This window comes from Acomys russatus, chromosome 20 (genome assembly GCF_903995435.1).
Source record: "Acomys russatus chromosome 20, mAcoRus1.1, whole genome shotgun sequence".
NCBI lineage: Eukaryota > Metazoa > Chordata > Mammalia > Rodentia > Muridae > Acomys > Acomys russatus.
In genome coordinates, this window is record NC_067156.1 from 4,082,041 (window position 1) to 4,098,924 (window position 16,884).

A 16,884-nucleotide genomic window follows, 5' to 3' on the forward strand; every position below is an offset into this window, starting at 1 on the left:
TCACTGAGCCATCTTTCCAGTTGGTTTTAAATATTGCTCTGGATGTTTTCTCTCTGAGTATATGTATACAGCACAGGTACCTATAATGATTTATATTTACTATCAATAATTACTAATCTTAAGTTAGAACTTCCCCCCGGGGTATATCTACACAAATAAATATATTTATTTATATAGAAATACAATCAAGAAAACGTCTTCATACCTTGCTTAGAGGTGGACAGTGACACTAACCTCACAGCTGGAAGAGATGACTAGAGTAAAGAGGACCCTCGACCTCCACCCTCTGGTGCTGTCACATCATGAGTTGCACAAATGACAGTACATCTCTTTGAGACACTTTAGGGAATCTGGTGTTCATCTGGATTGGGATGCACAGAGCTGAAATGTAATTTTTTGTTTGTTTTTTGTTTTTGTTTTTGTTTTTGTTTCCGAGACAGGGTTTCTCTGCGTAGCCTTGGCAGTCCTGGATTCACTTTGTAGACCAGGCTGGCCTCGAACTCACAGAGATCCACCTGCCTCTGCCTCCCAAGTGCTGGGATTAAAGGCATGTGCCTCCATGCCCGGCCTTGAAATGTAATTCTTTTTTGCTGTTTCTCCACATCTCCTGCATCTCAGGTGAACTTTCTGGAAGGCATCAAGGAACAACTGCCTGCATGGCTGAGGAAACAAGAGAAGAGAGAAGGTCAATGTCACCTCCTAACGCAGCTATTTCATCAGCAGTGCAGCCCTGGGCCAGAGACAAGGGGAGAACAGCAGGCAGGAAACACTGCTGCACCTCAGACCCTGAACCTCAGGGAGACCCTCCATCTCAGGAGTCAGGGAGAAAAAGCGAAATGGGGTCCAGGCGAACTTAACTTGCATTTCAAAAGGTTAGGTGCTTTCATCTTCATGTAACTCCCATGCAGTTGGGTTTAAACTTGCTGGTTACACTGTTTCCCTCACCTCCCATGGCAAAAGTTTCCTTCGTGACCCCTTAGCATCTGTAAGAATGATTATGGTAACAGTGGTGGTGACAGAGGTTGACTCCCTGGCTATGTAGCAGGTGACAGCTCTCTGTTTAGTAATAGATGCCACTCTCTGCCTCTCACCCTTTGTGGCTGGCATGCTTCCAGGAAGAGGCCTCTGTAGAGCGAGATAGAGTGTCTGGGCTGCTACCTAGAGTGTCATCCATCTCTAGGTTTTGCTTTGGTTTGGTTTTGTTTTTTGCTTTTTGTTTTTAGATTACATGTCTGAGATGCAAGGGCCTGTTGCTGCAGCATTTGAAGGTAACGCTGACCGATGTATAGGGCCACCTAGCACTTCTTTCTGGTCCTGAGATAGACGATATACTCAGATACTTTGAAGACGGGATAGATCTTGTGTGACAAAGTCTGAGCCGGTGGATTGTGAGTCAAAGCTACATATCACTTTGGAGTCAAGATGAATGAGTGCACGATACTACGACATCAAGTGTCCATAGGCGTGTAAGTTTGCTTCTGGGTTTCCAATTTGATTCCATGGACCTACTTGTATGTTTTTATGCCAATACCATGCAGTTTTTATTATTATTGCTTTGTAATACTGCTTGAAATCAGGGATGGTAGTACAGTCCAGAAGTTCTTTTATTGTACAGGGTTGTTTTAGCTATCTTCAGTTTTTAATTTGTCCATATGAAGTTGAGAATTTCTCTCTCCATTTCTGTAAAGAATTTCGATAGGAATTGCATTGAATCTGTAGATTGCTCTTGGTAGATGGCCATTTTTTACTATTTCAATCCTATCAATCCATGATCATGGGATGTCTTTTCATCTCCTGATACCTTCTTCAATTTCTTTCTTCAGAGGCTTGAAGTTTTTTTGTTTTTTTGTTTTTTTGTTTTTTTGTTATACAGGTCTTTCACTTGCTTGGTTAGCGTTACACCAAGACATTTTATATTATTTTTGGCTTTTAAGAAGGGTGTTGCTTTCCTAATATCTCATCCCATTTATCATTTGTATAAAGGTACAGCACCCACCTCTTAAAGGTCCTATCATCTCTTGGTAGCATTGCACGTTAGTGACCACACCTTTCACACAAATGTCTACAAAGTCCCCTTGAGGAATCAATTCAGGATGAGTTTTACAAAATGCTTTGGGTCCTGTAGGACAATCATAGAAAAGGAAGATAGAACTTTTAAAATTATGTCATAGAAGAAAGAAAGGACCAGGACTAGAGAGAAATCTCAGAGCACATACTGCTCTTCTAGAGGACCAGAATTCAGCTCCAAGTGTGCATGTTGGGTGGCTCACAATTGCCCATAACTCCAGCTCCAAGAAATAAGTGATGTCGCCCCATTACATGCCTGCCTCCTTTGGCCTCTGTGGACAATTGTGCTCATGTGCACACACCTATTTTAAAAAATAAAAACAAAGCTGGGTGGGTGGTGGTGATGCACACCTCTGCACTCTGAGGCAGAGGGTTCTGAGCTCAAACCTAGCCTGTTATACAGAATGAGTTTCAGGACAACCAGAGCTGCATAGAGAAACCTCTTGAAAAACCAATCAATCAATCAATCAATCAATCAAATAATCACAAATAAAAAGTAAGAAAAGATTATGGCAAAGTCACAGCTCGGTATGGACCTGAGGTTGTTGAGTGAAATAAGGTTTTATCTGGATTTTATCAGAAGAGGAGATGCGAGCACCAGGATCTTCACAGAAACAGATGAGCTTCAGCATAAGTCACCACAGCAGGCCTCCCAAACTGATTTGCATTGGAGATGTGAACAGTGCCCCGTAGGTTTCAGTCTACACAGCGTTCAAAAGCCTTTTACACTGTGGGAGGGTTTGAAGACAGACCAAACTCCTTAGGCTTATGAGAAGAGCTGACACCCAAAAGGTGACGTCAGGCTTGAAGCTATCCTTCTGGCTCTCAGAGACAGCCTTGATACTCTGTCACAGTGACATAACACACTGACACAAATAGCAGGCCTTTGGATGCAAGAAGAGGCCAGCCTGGTGGGAAGAGACCATAAAAGACACGAGAAGGCTGAGCTTGGGCCATGGAGGTGGGGCAGTGCAGTGTCTTAAGTGCAATTGGAAGCAGGGTTGGCCGAGATTGTTGAGTATGGGATGAGGCTTTGCTGAGAGACCTCTAGAGGCTCAGATTGATCTTTTTTGCCTTTTTAGAAGGCTAGGAGGTGTCAAGCTTGAGAGCTTCACTTACTCCCTAAGTGATAGTAGAAAGGAAAACTTGGGCATCCTAAGACTGTAGGGATTTCAAAAGTCCCAAACAAAGAACAATTTGTTCTATGCGGTGGTTTTAATGAGCAGTGTTCCCCATGGGCTCATGTGCTTGAACACTTGGCTCCTGTTGTGGTTGGTGTGTGGGAAGGTTGTGGAACCCTTAGTGGGTAGAGCCTTACTAGAAGAAGTCAGTCTGCCATGAGTGCAAAAGCTCAACCTGTATAGCCTGGTCTACAAGAGCTCAACGTGTACAGCCTGGTCTACTTCCATTCTGCTCTATCTGCTTCGTGTTGGTGGCTGAAGCTGTGATCTTTCAGCCTCCTGCCACCTGCTGGAACCTCCACTGCCACTATGGGCTTTCTTTCTGGACTTTTAGCCAAAGTAAACCTTTTCTTCTGCAAGTTCTATCACAGCAACAGAAAAGTAACTAATACATTCCATAAGGACCTTGATTCCCTCCGTGCCTGGTTTGTTGTTGTTGCTGTTTTTGTTTGTTTGTTGTTTGGTTTTGCTCCCATGGGGAATGCTTTTCTCTATGTGGTAAAGGCATTTACTAGGCCCAGCAGATACCTCAGCCACTTCCCTGGAAGCAAGTAAATACAATCTATTGATCAGCCTTCCCCTGGCACAGTAGAAAACGATGGTGTCTGAGAGTCATAAGAGTTGAACTTTATTTACTCAGAACCAAACAAATTAGTTTTTGACAGATGAATAGAGCATCTCATAAGAAAGGCTTTCCCTGATAGGACACAGGTGTCTAGATTAGGAGCTGTGTATCATGGGCTTATAACATTTGTTAGAAGTTGGCCCTTTGGGGTTTCTCTTTAAGAGAACAGTAAGTCCTCAATTGATTTATTGTTCCGATAAGGCTCTTTATCTCACCTGGAGTACATTCTGGAAAATTGGGTTTAGTTCTGGACAGGGAGGTGAACACAGTAATTTCTAGAAGTGAAGTAGACACAGGGAAGGTGGTATTAAAAGCTGCCTTTTACATGAACTGAACATCAGCATTTGAAGGTTGTCTTTGCAGGGCTGGAGAAGCATCAGATTTCCTGGATAAACCACATCAGGATGAGAATGCTGCCGTGTAGTGACTGGGAGAGTTTTGCTTTTTGATATTATTTCAAAGGATATTTCATTATCCAGATGAGGTTTCAAATATCAAAGGATATTTCATTATCCTTTTCTGTTAAGTCCTCAAGACCACATAGATGACAAAAAAAAAATCCCTCTTTGACTGCTAAGGTCAGCCAAGGCTCAGTAGGGTGAGCCTGGATGACTGAAGGACAGCACGCTGGTCGTTGGGAGTTTCTCTGCACAGCTGTACAGTTTGCAGGGATGGGTCAGGGTCCAGCTGACCAAGTACCATCTCCCCTTTGGAGAGCCTCCTCTTCGTAGGGTATGCATTGGCTGGAGTGCATCCTCTGAAGTTTTCGGGCCACATTGTTCTTGAGGTCAGGTGACATATAGGAGCAGTAGGGTCTTTTATAGAAAGGTTCATTGTTCTATGGGTCCCAGGTGACCTTAGAGGGTGAGGTCCAAAAATGTAAACAAGGACTAAACATTGTTTCTGCTTGCTTGACATCTCTCTACAACATTTGTCACCATCTGAGCTAGGACATGTTTCACTCACTTTGGTGCTTTTCCTCCTAAGGGTATATAGTTCTGGGAGGATGGTAATTTTTCCTTTTTCCTTACCTGTAGTATCTCTAAGAGATAGACTAAAACTTGACATGTAGTAAGTCTTCTACCCCAAAAAAAAAAAAAAAAAACCATGGATGAATGAGTTAAATGAAATATTTAGCCATCTTTATTTATTGTCAGACACACAATGATGTACTTTGACCTATCTTTCCCTTATTGGGTCGAAACGTCTCTTCTACACTGCTTGTGCATTTCATCACAACAGACGTCATTGGATTAGATGTCTCTCTATACCCAGCATCATTACTTCCTACTGAAACAGACGTAAGTATCCCAGGGTGGCCTTGAACTCATTATGTCACCAAAGATGACCTTGCACCTTGGACCCTGCTGTCTCCACCTCCTGAGTGCTAGTTTTATAGGTTTGGGTCACTACATCTGGTTTATTCGCAGGCCTAAGTAACAGATACAGAGCTTCATACATGCTACACAAGCACTGCCCATTTCACAAAATCCTATTAGAAAATGTTCTGTATGCTTTGCCTTTAGCTTTTCTTATCCTTGTTGTCAAATTTTTATTCTTAATTACAAAACAGAAATTTTTGTCAAGGTCCATTTCAGATGCTGTTAAGGATGATGTTTGGAACTGTGTTTAAATTATAAATTTAACTTATAAATTTAACTTTGAATTATAAATTTAATATAAATATAAATAATTTATTAATTATAAAATTAATAAATATAAATAAATTATTTAAATAAATAATATAATTATAAATTTGATTAACAAAAGGTGTCCATATTGCTCAAGACTAGAGATAAATCTCCTTTTCAACTTTTTCTATCTATGATCTGTGGTAACATGAATTGTGGCTTAGCATAAGAGCCAGGGCAATGTTTGCAGACTGTGTTCTGGCAGATGAGGCAGACAAGACTGTCAGTCTTTGCTCCCCCTTTCTCACCAGCAGCAGGAGAGAATTACACAGGTGTATATCTACTGTGTAACCACTTTGGTCCAGAATAGACATATATTATTTCTACCTTTGTTCTTTTACAATGTATCTTATGAAAAAAGAAAAAATAGAGGAGCAACTCTAAAGGAACAAAGAAAATTATTTGTAATGGATAGACTATTCTATATTTAAAAATACAACTATTGACTTTTTAATAGGATATTTAATTGAAGATGAAAAGAGTGAGCTGTGTTGTAAAATATATCTGTAAAGTCAAACAGAAACTATAGCTAAAGAATGTATCTTTGATTCTAGGACAAAAAATATCCACAAATGATAATGAACATAAATGATAGCCGAAAAAGACATAAGACTTTTATGGTAAAGAAAAATAGTCAAACTTAGGCTGCCAAGATGGCGCATCAGGTAAAGGTGTGTGCCACCCAAGCCTGACCATGAGCTCAATCTCCAGGACCCTCACAAGGATGGAAGCAGGGAGCCCTCCCTAAAGTTATTCTCTGATCTCCACCATATGCAATCTTGGTACATACACACACTAACAACAACAATAAAGAAATGTAGAAACAATCAAAACTCATCGATGGACAGAATGTTTAAAGTTTTGAATAGTTATTATATACTATTAAGTGGAATTAATTTAAAAGTCAGTTCTTGTTCAATTTTGGGTATATTACATAATTTATATGACTACTATGTAACTCAATGAAAAGTCAAATACATCTACATTTGCAGAGGAATCCAGTAAGTGTTCTTTTTTTCCCTGAGACAGGGTTTCTCTCTGTAGCCTTGGCTGACCTGGACTTGCTTTGTAGACTAAGGTGGCCTCAAACTCACAGTGATCCATCTACCTTTGCCTCTGTGAGTGCTGGGATTAAAGGCAAACGGCACTATGCCCAGCTTCCAGTAAGTATTCTAAAAGGTATATATAATCACATTTTAAAAATGAGCAGCAATGTGAGAGTGCTTACCAACGAGCCCTAAAAGCTCAGGGTAGATGCATTTACTGGGCAATTTAATGTGTAATAATGTCATCTGAAGTGTGGCTCATACACAACACACAGTTTGGTTTTGCTTTTTCATCTAGTTGACAATTAGCACCTTCTAATTATACAGTGTGGGCCAAAAACATTTAACGCTACTCATTTGTTTTCTCTTTGACCAACCTAGTCATCATTTGCTTTCTATTTTTCCTAGTTTTCTTTGTAAGTTAATAATAGATTGTTTTTAGAAATCGTTTTCACTTTGCTGCTGACTTACTAGCTACATACATCTCTGAGTTTCTGTGTTTGTTTTAGGCTTCCCAGTGTGTATCTCTGACAGATTCTGTCTTCAAATAACACTGCACTCCATGAACAGACTTTAGAGATTTGTTTAATTTCAGGAAAGCAATTATAGGAGAGCGTTTATACATTTTCCTGTCTTAAAGTTTGCTATTTGTTTTTATCATTGCACATGGGTTTTGGTGACAGTGTTTTACTGAAAAGGTAAGGGGTGGCTCAGAAGTTGAGGGTAGTTGATGGGGGGACAGTGAGCAAAGACACTCAGTGTCTACATTTGCTATTCATTTTGCTTCCATTTCTACTGCTAGAACATTTTCCAGGAAGGACCTTCCTTTCCTGTAAGTGGCTCCTTGGCTTTGCGTTTCAAAATTCTCCTTTCTCATATGCCTGCCGTTCATTTGCCATTACAAGACTAACAACTCAGCTGCTTATGGAGGTCTTAGGCAAGAGCTTTCCCTGCTGCTGCTAGAGAGACTTCTGGATTAGTTTGACGGTTTCCACTGTTGGCTACATAGCCAGACAGCAGCCTAAATGCTTCAGTCACTTCATTTTGTAGAATAATGGTTTTCAATTTGCCTAGTTATGCACATGTGTGTGTGTGTGTCTGCGTGTGTGGTATGTACACTTGAGTGAGGTGCCTGTCGAGTTCAGAAGGTGGTGTCTGGTCTTGGAGTTATAGGTGGCCTTGAGTTGCCTCACTCAAGGAGGAAGGGAGGTTGGGTCCTCTGGAAGAGCAACAGTAACTTCGGAGCCATCTCTGCAGCCTTTCTTAGAGTTCCACGGAGCCTGCTCAACATCACGAGCCATGAGGTTCCGCCCAGGAAGTCTGACTTGTACATTGCAATGCTACAGTGACTTGAAGGGTTCCTTTGTAATTCCCTCTCTGCAATTCCGTAATTTGACACAGAGACATTTTCAGTTATTACGAATATCTGTTAATGTTCCACATTCCTTGTTGTCGATACAGTGTCTGCCACCTGCCCTTGTTCTTTCTGCGGTTTTGATTAGTGACAGAGTCTGCTCCAGGCTCACAAAGCATTCCGGGTCTTTGTTGATTTGCTTGATTCCCACAGGGATCACTTCCGTGCAGCATCTCCTTCTGGTCCTCCTCACATCATGCCAAGGGATTTCTTTTCTAGATGGGTCTCTATAGATTTTTTAGGAGGCTGCCCATTATTGGATTCTTCTAATTTCATGAACTCTGTAGTAACTTTACCCTTCTCCTCTGTTTTTCATTTACAGAGCACACACCTCATTGCTGGTTTTGGCCACACTATTTAACAGGACAAGGTTTGATGACACAGCATATTTTACAACATGCTGTGATGCTTGGTTTACTTCAAACTATGACTTTTATTTACGTTCTTTTGGTGTTGCGTATTAGGCTGATATTTTACATTTATGCATTTACTTACGTGTGTGTGTGTGTGTGTGTGTGTGTGTGTGTGTGTGTGTGTGTGTGTGTATGACAGAGTATGTGTGGAGGTAGTGGCCAACCTGCTGGAGTTTGTTTTCCCCTTTCAACATGTGAGCCCCAGGGAAATCAAACTCAGAACTTGGTGATAAATGCCTTAACCTACTGACCCATCTAGTCCTGCACTCATTTTATCTGTGTTTATGGTGTAAGTTTCCCCCTCACCCCCCATCTGGGCTTTCTTTATCCAAAGCCTGCTTTAAAATGGATAGAACCTCTTCGCTCTGAATTTTTCATCAACACTGAGAACAATCTCTTAACCTCTTACTCCACAAGATGTACTGTAGAAGTCTGAACGGTGTAGATCAAAGAGTCACCTTCAGGCTTTACCAGGGGATAATTGGTACCCAGAAACTGCACATGATTCATATGTACAACATAAAGAATTTATAAATATGAATAAACTTATGCAACTGTCAGTGTAATTAAGGTAATAAACACATTGAACATCTCTGAAAGTGTCCTTTTTGTCTGTTTTGCATTGTAATAAGATTGACCATGAGATATACACTCTCAAATAATTTTTCTCTTAAGACAGTGTCTCACTATGCAGCCCTGGCTGTCCTGGAACTTACTATGTAGATCAGGTTGGCTTCAAACTCACAGAGATTTGCCTGCTTCTGTGTCCTGAGTGCTGGGATTAAAGGTGTGTGCTACCACGTTCAACTTCACAAATAATTTTAACATACATTTTCTTTTCAGCAGTCTGTGAGACTCATACTCCTCGGTAAGTGTAACTTTTGGTCATGGATCTACAACTCCCCAAATCCCATTTCCCTCTCCTGGTAATATTTTATGGTTTTCTTATAGACTTTAGTCCACTGTTATTTTAGATAGTACATTAAAAAGGAATCACACAATATGTGATCTATTGTCGACACACTTCATTTACCTAATGTATCACAGGCCAATACTTGTTGTTGCAAATGGCAGACACTCCATTGGACTTCATATCTTTGATACTATGACAAATGCTCCAATGAACATGAGACTGATAATACTTCTTTGAGATCATGGTTTTAATTTTCCTTTGGATATACATCGGGAAGTACAATTGCTGAGAAACTGGACCACCCTAATACTCAGTGGCATCTAGACACTTTATTCAACTGGACGGAGGTGTTCTTTTCTCAGTCATCTGTCTGTCGCTCTGACCTATGAGATCATCCCATTGTTCCTCTAGACTGACTTTGATTGTGGACCAAGCTCTCAGCCCAGAGAAAGCAACTTGCCTTGCAAAACTCAGAGTCATTTTACCTGAGCTTGGCGACCCTCATTGACTCATAGGAGGAACAACTTTTAGGTGATGAGGACCCTGTCTTCTTTCCTGTTCACATTTCATCTTCCTATCTTCAAGTTGTGAAATACCTTCAGGAAGAACAGCATCGTCTATGGTTACTTCTGCCAATTCTCTGTCATTCTTACGAAGTGCAGGAAGTATGATAATTCCTAGAATGTTCTTTTAATTTTGTATGAGGTTTTCCATTAATATTGCTCTGTCTCTTACAGTATTCTTTAGATCTTACCAAACACATATGTTTAAGACAAGTTTCTTAGAAGTAGCGGCATTGATCAAGAAGACTGGAGATGGATAGCAGAGTGAGATCCTAGGGACACGTTTGGAGCGTTTGGCCATGGAGTTTATCAGAGACACAGGGGCAGCAAATAGGATAAAGAACCCACAAGATTTATCTAGCAGACAGGCACGAGTGAGGACTGACTGGGGGAAGGGGTGTTTTCAATGACCTGCTAGGACAGGGAAGAAAATGTAGGGTGTAGTTGATAAATTAAAATGTATGAAATAAATGTGAAGAGTATGTGACAGAAGACTTGGTCATCGCTAACATTTTGGGCATTAATTACTTTTACAATAAAATAAGAAGATGAACTAGATGAGCCTGGAGGGGTTTTTACCTTGGTGCAAACAGCTCAGACATTTTCCCGTAGTCTCAAGGGTGAAACAGATCAGATGGGTTCTGATCAAGACTTTGGCTCCAGCTTTCAGGTTATAGGGACTGAGGGTGCCAGGGAAGGGGCCTGTATGTCAGACTCTAATAAGGAAGCAGTACAGCTCAATGCTAGATCGTACAATAAGTCAACAGTACTGAAAACAAGACAGTAAAGTGAGAAGAGAACACAACAACCCTTGTCCCATTCTAGGTGTCACTGCCCTACCTCTGAACTCTAAGCTGCTATGATGAAATATTCCCACCCTTGATGTCTGTGACTGGCAGCTCCATCACCAGGTCCTTTCACTTCTCTTTCTTCTTTTCTCCTGGAATCACAGTTGCTCCATCTGTTCACAAACAGACATAAGGAGTAAGGTGTGAGGATCAGGACAGCATGACTCATGTGGCCCGCCCTAGCTGAGACAACCCAGATGCATGTTCCACAGCTGCTCAGAGCATCTTAACAGCAGCAGCACCCAGGTTCTGGGGTGGACAGGAAGTGTCACCCCAAAAGCTCGTGTATTAGTTTGTGGCTTAGGTCCCAGCTGAGGGTATTGTTTTGCTATGTTCTGGAAACTTTTGGAGGTATAGGTCATTGTAGGTGTGTCCTTTAGGGTTTCTTGTGCCAGGTCCCCCCTTCTTCTCTTACTTAGTGTCACAATAAGTAAGAAATTTACTGCCACCATGATGTTTTATCCCAAGTAACCATGGACTGAGTCACCTCATACCGTGAGCTGCCATATCATTCTTTATTTTGTCACAGTGACTTTACCCATGAATGTATCTTTCTTTCATGGCCTTTTATCCTAGTCTGTCTCACTTTCCCCAGTCTCTTATTTTTGCTTCCAAGCACGGCTCCTATGTTAAATACTTGCACTCCAACCCTGATCACAATGGAAGAAACCCAAATAAAGAGAATGAACACTCCCCAATGCATCGTGTGTACATTGGTTAGATACAAAGTTGACCATAGGGACCATAAAATGGTATATTTTAGATAATCCAAGAAATTGGAATAAGACTTGGCACTAGATAAGAGGAGAAATTATTGCTAATTTTGTTCATTAAAATAATAATAATAGCTTCTTTACAAGACAATATCTTTATTAGAATAAACACAGTGGTGAGTGACAGGTTTGGGTTCTTTTTTAAAGTACCTTTTTAAAGAAAGGGAAAACATAACGAATAAGGCAAGTGTAATAAAATAACAAGACTTGTCAAATCTGGAGAATAAGTGGAGCAAGCTGATTAAAATATTATGCCTCCTGTTTTGTGTATTTTAGGGCCCTGTCAAATAAAAGACGCCTTTTCAGAAGAGCAACATGTAGAGACCGGAGAGATGGCTCAATGCTCTTGTAGAGGACCCAGGCTTAGTTTTCAGCCTGATTGTTCACAACTGTCTGTACCCATAGCTTCCGGGGATCTGACACCTTTTTCTGGCCTGCACAGATGAACACATGTGATACATATACACATAAAATAAACAGAGAAAGAAAAAAAACATTTAAATTCTGAGAAAACACTAACTTTGATAGGAGGTAAAATTCCTCAAAGGGAATTTGCTTTCAAAGACCAAAGGGAAGAATCCTTTCATGCAATACACACACACACACACACACACACACACACACACACACACACACACACACACACACCTCTAGCAGAATGACACCCTCTAATCCCTACCTTCTGCCTGCCCTGCCTACAGCCTCACCAAATGTCACATTTCTCTTTCTGGAGTCACAAAGGCTGCCCCATACAAACTCCACTGGGATCAGCTCACTCCCCTCCAAGGAGCCAGCTGGGAGCTGGTGTGTGAATAGGACTCAGAGCACCAGAGCGGGTTTTGAAATATCCTGGCCAAGAATAGTTCTGAGGGCAGAGCCCAGGCACACCATGAAGCTCACGTAAAGAAAATGCCATACATTTTCCATGTGCTTATTCAAGATACCCACAGAAATAGACCAAGGCGTTAGTGACTTGGTCTTTGAGATGCGAAGGAGCCTCCTAAAAAGAAATTGCACTTGGCCTGCTCCAAGGTAGAGTGTGTGCCTCAGATCTGCAAATGAAAGACGATCACAAACATATGGTTAATGACTCATCTCAAATGGAAAAACAGAGTTGGTTATATTTTATGAGGAGTTTTCCATGTTGAAGGTACATCTGTTGCTATTTATCCTGACATGTATGTAGAGATTGGCAGCCCCAGTACTCTGTAGGGAAAGAGTGAAATCCAAACCAAACCACAGAACTTTCTAACTTTGAGGCTGGCTCCTGGGATGGAAAACAGCTTCCTGATCCCTTGAAACACTGCCCAACCGAGCAGGGTGACTTTGAGAGGCCCACATCACAGGACTGCTGTTGGATGAAACAACACCGAGCCCTGCTTTGCATGGGGCCTCTGGAGAGAACAGAGCAAAGACAAGACGTCAAAGAGGTGTGGGAGAGCTTGGGGAATGGTCCTCTGATCCCTGAGCATCTTTGGGTGCTTGTTCCAGGCGAAATACACCATATTTATTCTGACACAAACATACCACCCGGGATCAGACAAAAGCCTTACCCCCTTTATTCTGTTAATAGCAAGCTCAAAGAGGGTATCCATGAGTTATGGTATTTTTCCCCCAGTTGGGTAGTTTTGAGAAGTTTGCAGACATTTCCTCACTTTGGTGCACTTTAACAGTCGCCTCCACTACACGGCACTGGTCTTAATGCATTCAGTTGTGTGATCAGTTAACCTGGAAACAGTAGGTCACACCTAGTTCTTGTAGCTTCTCTCTGTTCCCCTTTCTCCCTTTCTTTCACCTCACCTTTTCCTTAGCTCAATATGCAAAACAGCCCAGGAACAGTAGGTAAATAAGCAAGATGCCACAAGGATGAAGAGAGACATGAAGGCATTAGGGGACAGATTGTGTCTCCCCAAACTTCAAATGTTTAATTTATGCTTCTATGGGCTCAGGATCTAGCTGTCTTTGATGGTAAGGAGCACAAGACGTGACTCACTAAAGGTGGCCCCTAATCTGAGCCTTGAGACACTGCACAGTTGAGCAGGGTGACTTTGAGAGGTCCATATCACAGGACTGTTGCTGTTCTAAGATGTGGCATTTGGACAAGGCAGCCACAGGGAGAAGAGAGGTCTAGAAAAACCCAGCCCGGACAGTGCCTTTACTGTGGGCTTCTAGTCTTCAGAATCGTGAGGAAATAAATCTGTATTATTTAAGCCACACACTGTGTGACATTTTGTTATGACAGCAGCAACAAACTAAAACAGTCAACAACCTAACTCAACAAAGTACAGTAAGAGATAGGCGTGGATTTAAAAAAATTCCCAGAGGGAAGCAGGATATGATCCCTGGCGTGAGAGATGGTCAGGGTTGCTCATGTTGTAACAAAGAAGTTAAAAACAGGATTGGAAGTTGGAAACACAGACCTGCCCAAGGCTCACACCCAGCTTCCCTAGAACCTTCCAGATGTTTGTTCCGCTTTCACGGGGGAGGGTGTCTCCACAGCTTTTCGACAGTGAGCTGTATTCTTGGTTTGTGGACAAAATGCTTGAAAGGTAGCATGCTTGCTAACCCTTGGCACCTGTGTGCATTGTTACCACTTAACATTGACAAGGGGTAAAATTTGAGCCAAACACAAAGATCCACATGTTCCGTTTTAGTCTGAAAATAAGTATACCAAATACTAATGAGCAAGATTTAACAGACTCTCAGATACTGAAGTGAGGCCACTTCAGGGAACTTGCCATCTCATCATCCCCAGAACAATGGCTGCTGTCGAGTGCTGCATGGCCCACATGCTAAATTAAACGTGAGTTCCTTTAATATTGTCTTAAGCGTTGTCATCTAAATCTGTTCCTTCAAAATCTACATGATGAGTGTTTAAGAATTTATTACTGACAGCCCTGGAACGTATACTTAACATTCTTTTAAATGTTATAAACCTCTCCTTGGCAAGGAGAGACTTGCTCCTCTCTGTTTATTCAAGGGAGGTCTGGCTTCTTGGAAGGGAACTAAGCAGAGAAGCTTCAGTGAGGTCAGAAGGCGGCTTTAATGCCAGTTTTGTCTTGTGTTTTAAGCCCTCAACTTCATAGAGATCACATGTGTTCAGTCTGGGACTTAAAAACCAACTAAATGTGGCAGATTTTTTTCTTCTGAACTTTAGGGAGTGCTATGACTTGGGTCAAAAATGTTCCAGAAAAGTTCATCCCTGGACGGTCTGGTCCCCAAATGTAACCATGTTCAGAGGTGGGAAAGCGGGGAAGTGATGAAATCACTTAACGAATTGAATTGATGGCACTATTCAGAAATAATGTAAACTCTGGAGGCTGAGCCTGGTTGGAGGAAGTGAGTCACTGGAAGCATGGCTGGTCCTGACCCCTCACCGCTCTGTGAGTCCTGTCGACCTTGAGGACAACAGTCCCCCGCCATGTTTCTACCCTGCCATGGGCAGAACAGTGATGGAGTCAACCAACTACACTGAAACCATGGGCCAAAATGTACCTTCCCTCCTTTACGTTGTTTTACTCACAGAGCAGGAAAGCTGACTAAGATCGGGCGGTGCAGCAAAAAGAGCCCCTCCCGCCTGGGCTCAAACAGCTCCAGATGAATATTGGCAGGTGCGTGGATTTGCTATGTAGCCAACAGGCCAAACCATCTCTTTTTAGGGTTCCTTTCCCCCAAAATAATCTGCTTTCATGTGACATGTACCTTCTCATCTCTCTGCCCTTCCTTGTGATCCCTCTCTAGTTCCAACACCTGTGTGCATGTGCACACACACACACACACACACACACACACACACACACACACGTTATGCACTTTTAAATCTAAGTTCTGCCTAGGAAAGAAAATATACAGTATCTGAGTGTGATTTAAGAATGACCTCCATCTAGTTCCATCATTTTACTGCACATGTTGTGATTTCATTTTGTTTCGTTGTTGTTTTGTTTTGTTTTATTTGTTTGTCTTGTTTGTTATTTGGTTTTTCGAGACATGATTTCTCTGTGTAGCCTTGCCTGACCTAGATTTACGTTGTAGACCAGGCTGGCCTCGAACTCACATTGATCCACGTTCCTCTGCCTCCCGAGTGCTGGCATTAAAGGTGTGTACCACCACACGCGGCTGTGATTTCACTTTTCTGTACAGCTGCATGAAGTTCCACTGTGTATAAACCATGCTTTCTTTGCTCGTTCTTCTGTCAGTGATCATCTAGGCTGGTTCCCTTCCCTCAATATTGTGAAGGGTCCAGCACTAACTCCAATGTGCAGATGTGTCTGTCGTGTGTTACTTAGAATCCTTTTGGATCTAGCCCATGTATATAGTCTCACTCTCCTACATGTGGACACCCACTTTCTCCAGCACCATTTTGAAGAAATTGTTTCCTCTCCAGCATATATTTTTTGACTTCTCTCAAAAACAAGGTGCCTGTGACTTTGTTGGTTTACTTCTGAGTCCTTCGTTCTTTTCCACCGGACTTCATGTTTTATGCCAGTACCATTCTATATCCGTTACTATGGCTTCGTAGTATAATTTGAGATCAGGCATGTGACACCTCCATCACTGCTATTTCTGATTGGAACTGCTTTTGCTATTGAGGGTATTTTGTACTACCATATAGATTTCCTCCTATCTCTTAGAAGAATGCTGTTGCAATATTGATGAGGTTTGTGTTGAATCTGAAGATAACTTTTAATAAAATAACCATTCTCAAAATATAAAATCAGGTAATTCATGACCATGGGATGCCTTTCTATATACTCTTGTGTCTTCTTCAACTTCTTTCCTTGGTATATTAAAGTTTTTACTATAGAGGTCTTTCATCTCCTTGGCTGAATTTATTCCTAGATATTTTAATATTTGGGGTGTCTTTTTTCCTTTTTGTGTTTTCTTTAAGTAGAGTTTTGTGAGACAGGGTTTCTCTGTGTAGCCTTGCTGTCCTGGACTGACTTTGTAGACCAGACTGGCTTCGAACTTACAGAGAGTCACCTGATTCTGCCTCCCAGAGTCACAGCATTACAGGATGTGCCACTGCTCCTGGCTGGTATTTTAATATTTTTAAAAGAAATTTTCTCCGCTTTCTTTCTTGGCAAATTTGCTATTGGTGTATAGAAAGGCATTGGTTTGTATATACTGACTTAGTATGCTACTACTTTGCTTGAATTTTTATTAGTTCATAGTTTTTTGGTATAATATTTGGGATGTTTTAAGTAAATAAAGGGTTGTGTTGTTTGTAGCTAGGGATAATGCTACTTCTTCCTTTCGTGTTTGCGTCCTTTTACTCTTTTCCTTGTCTTTATTGTTCTATCTAAGACTGACCACCGTATTGCATCAGAACTGAGATAATGGACCCCCTTTC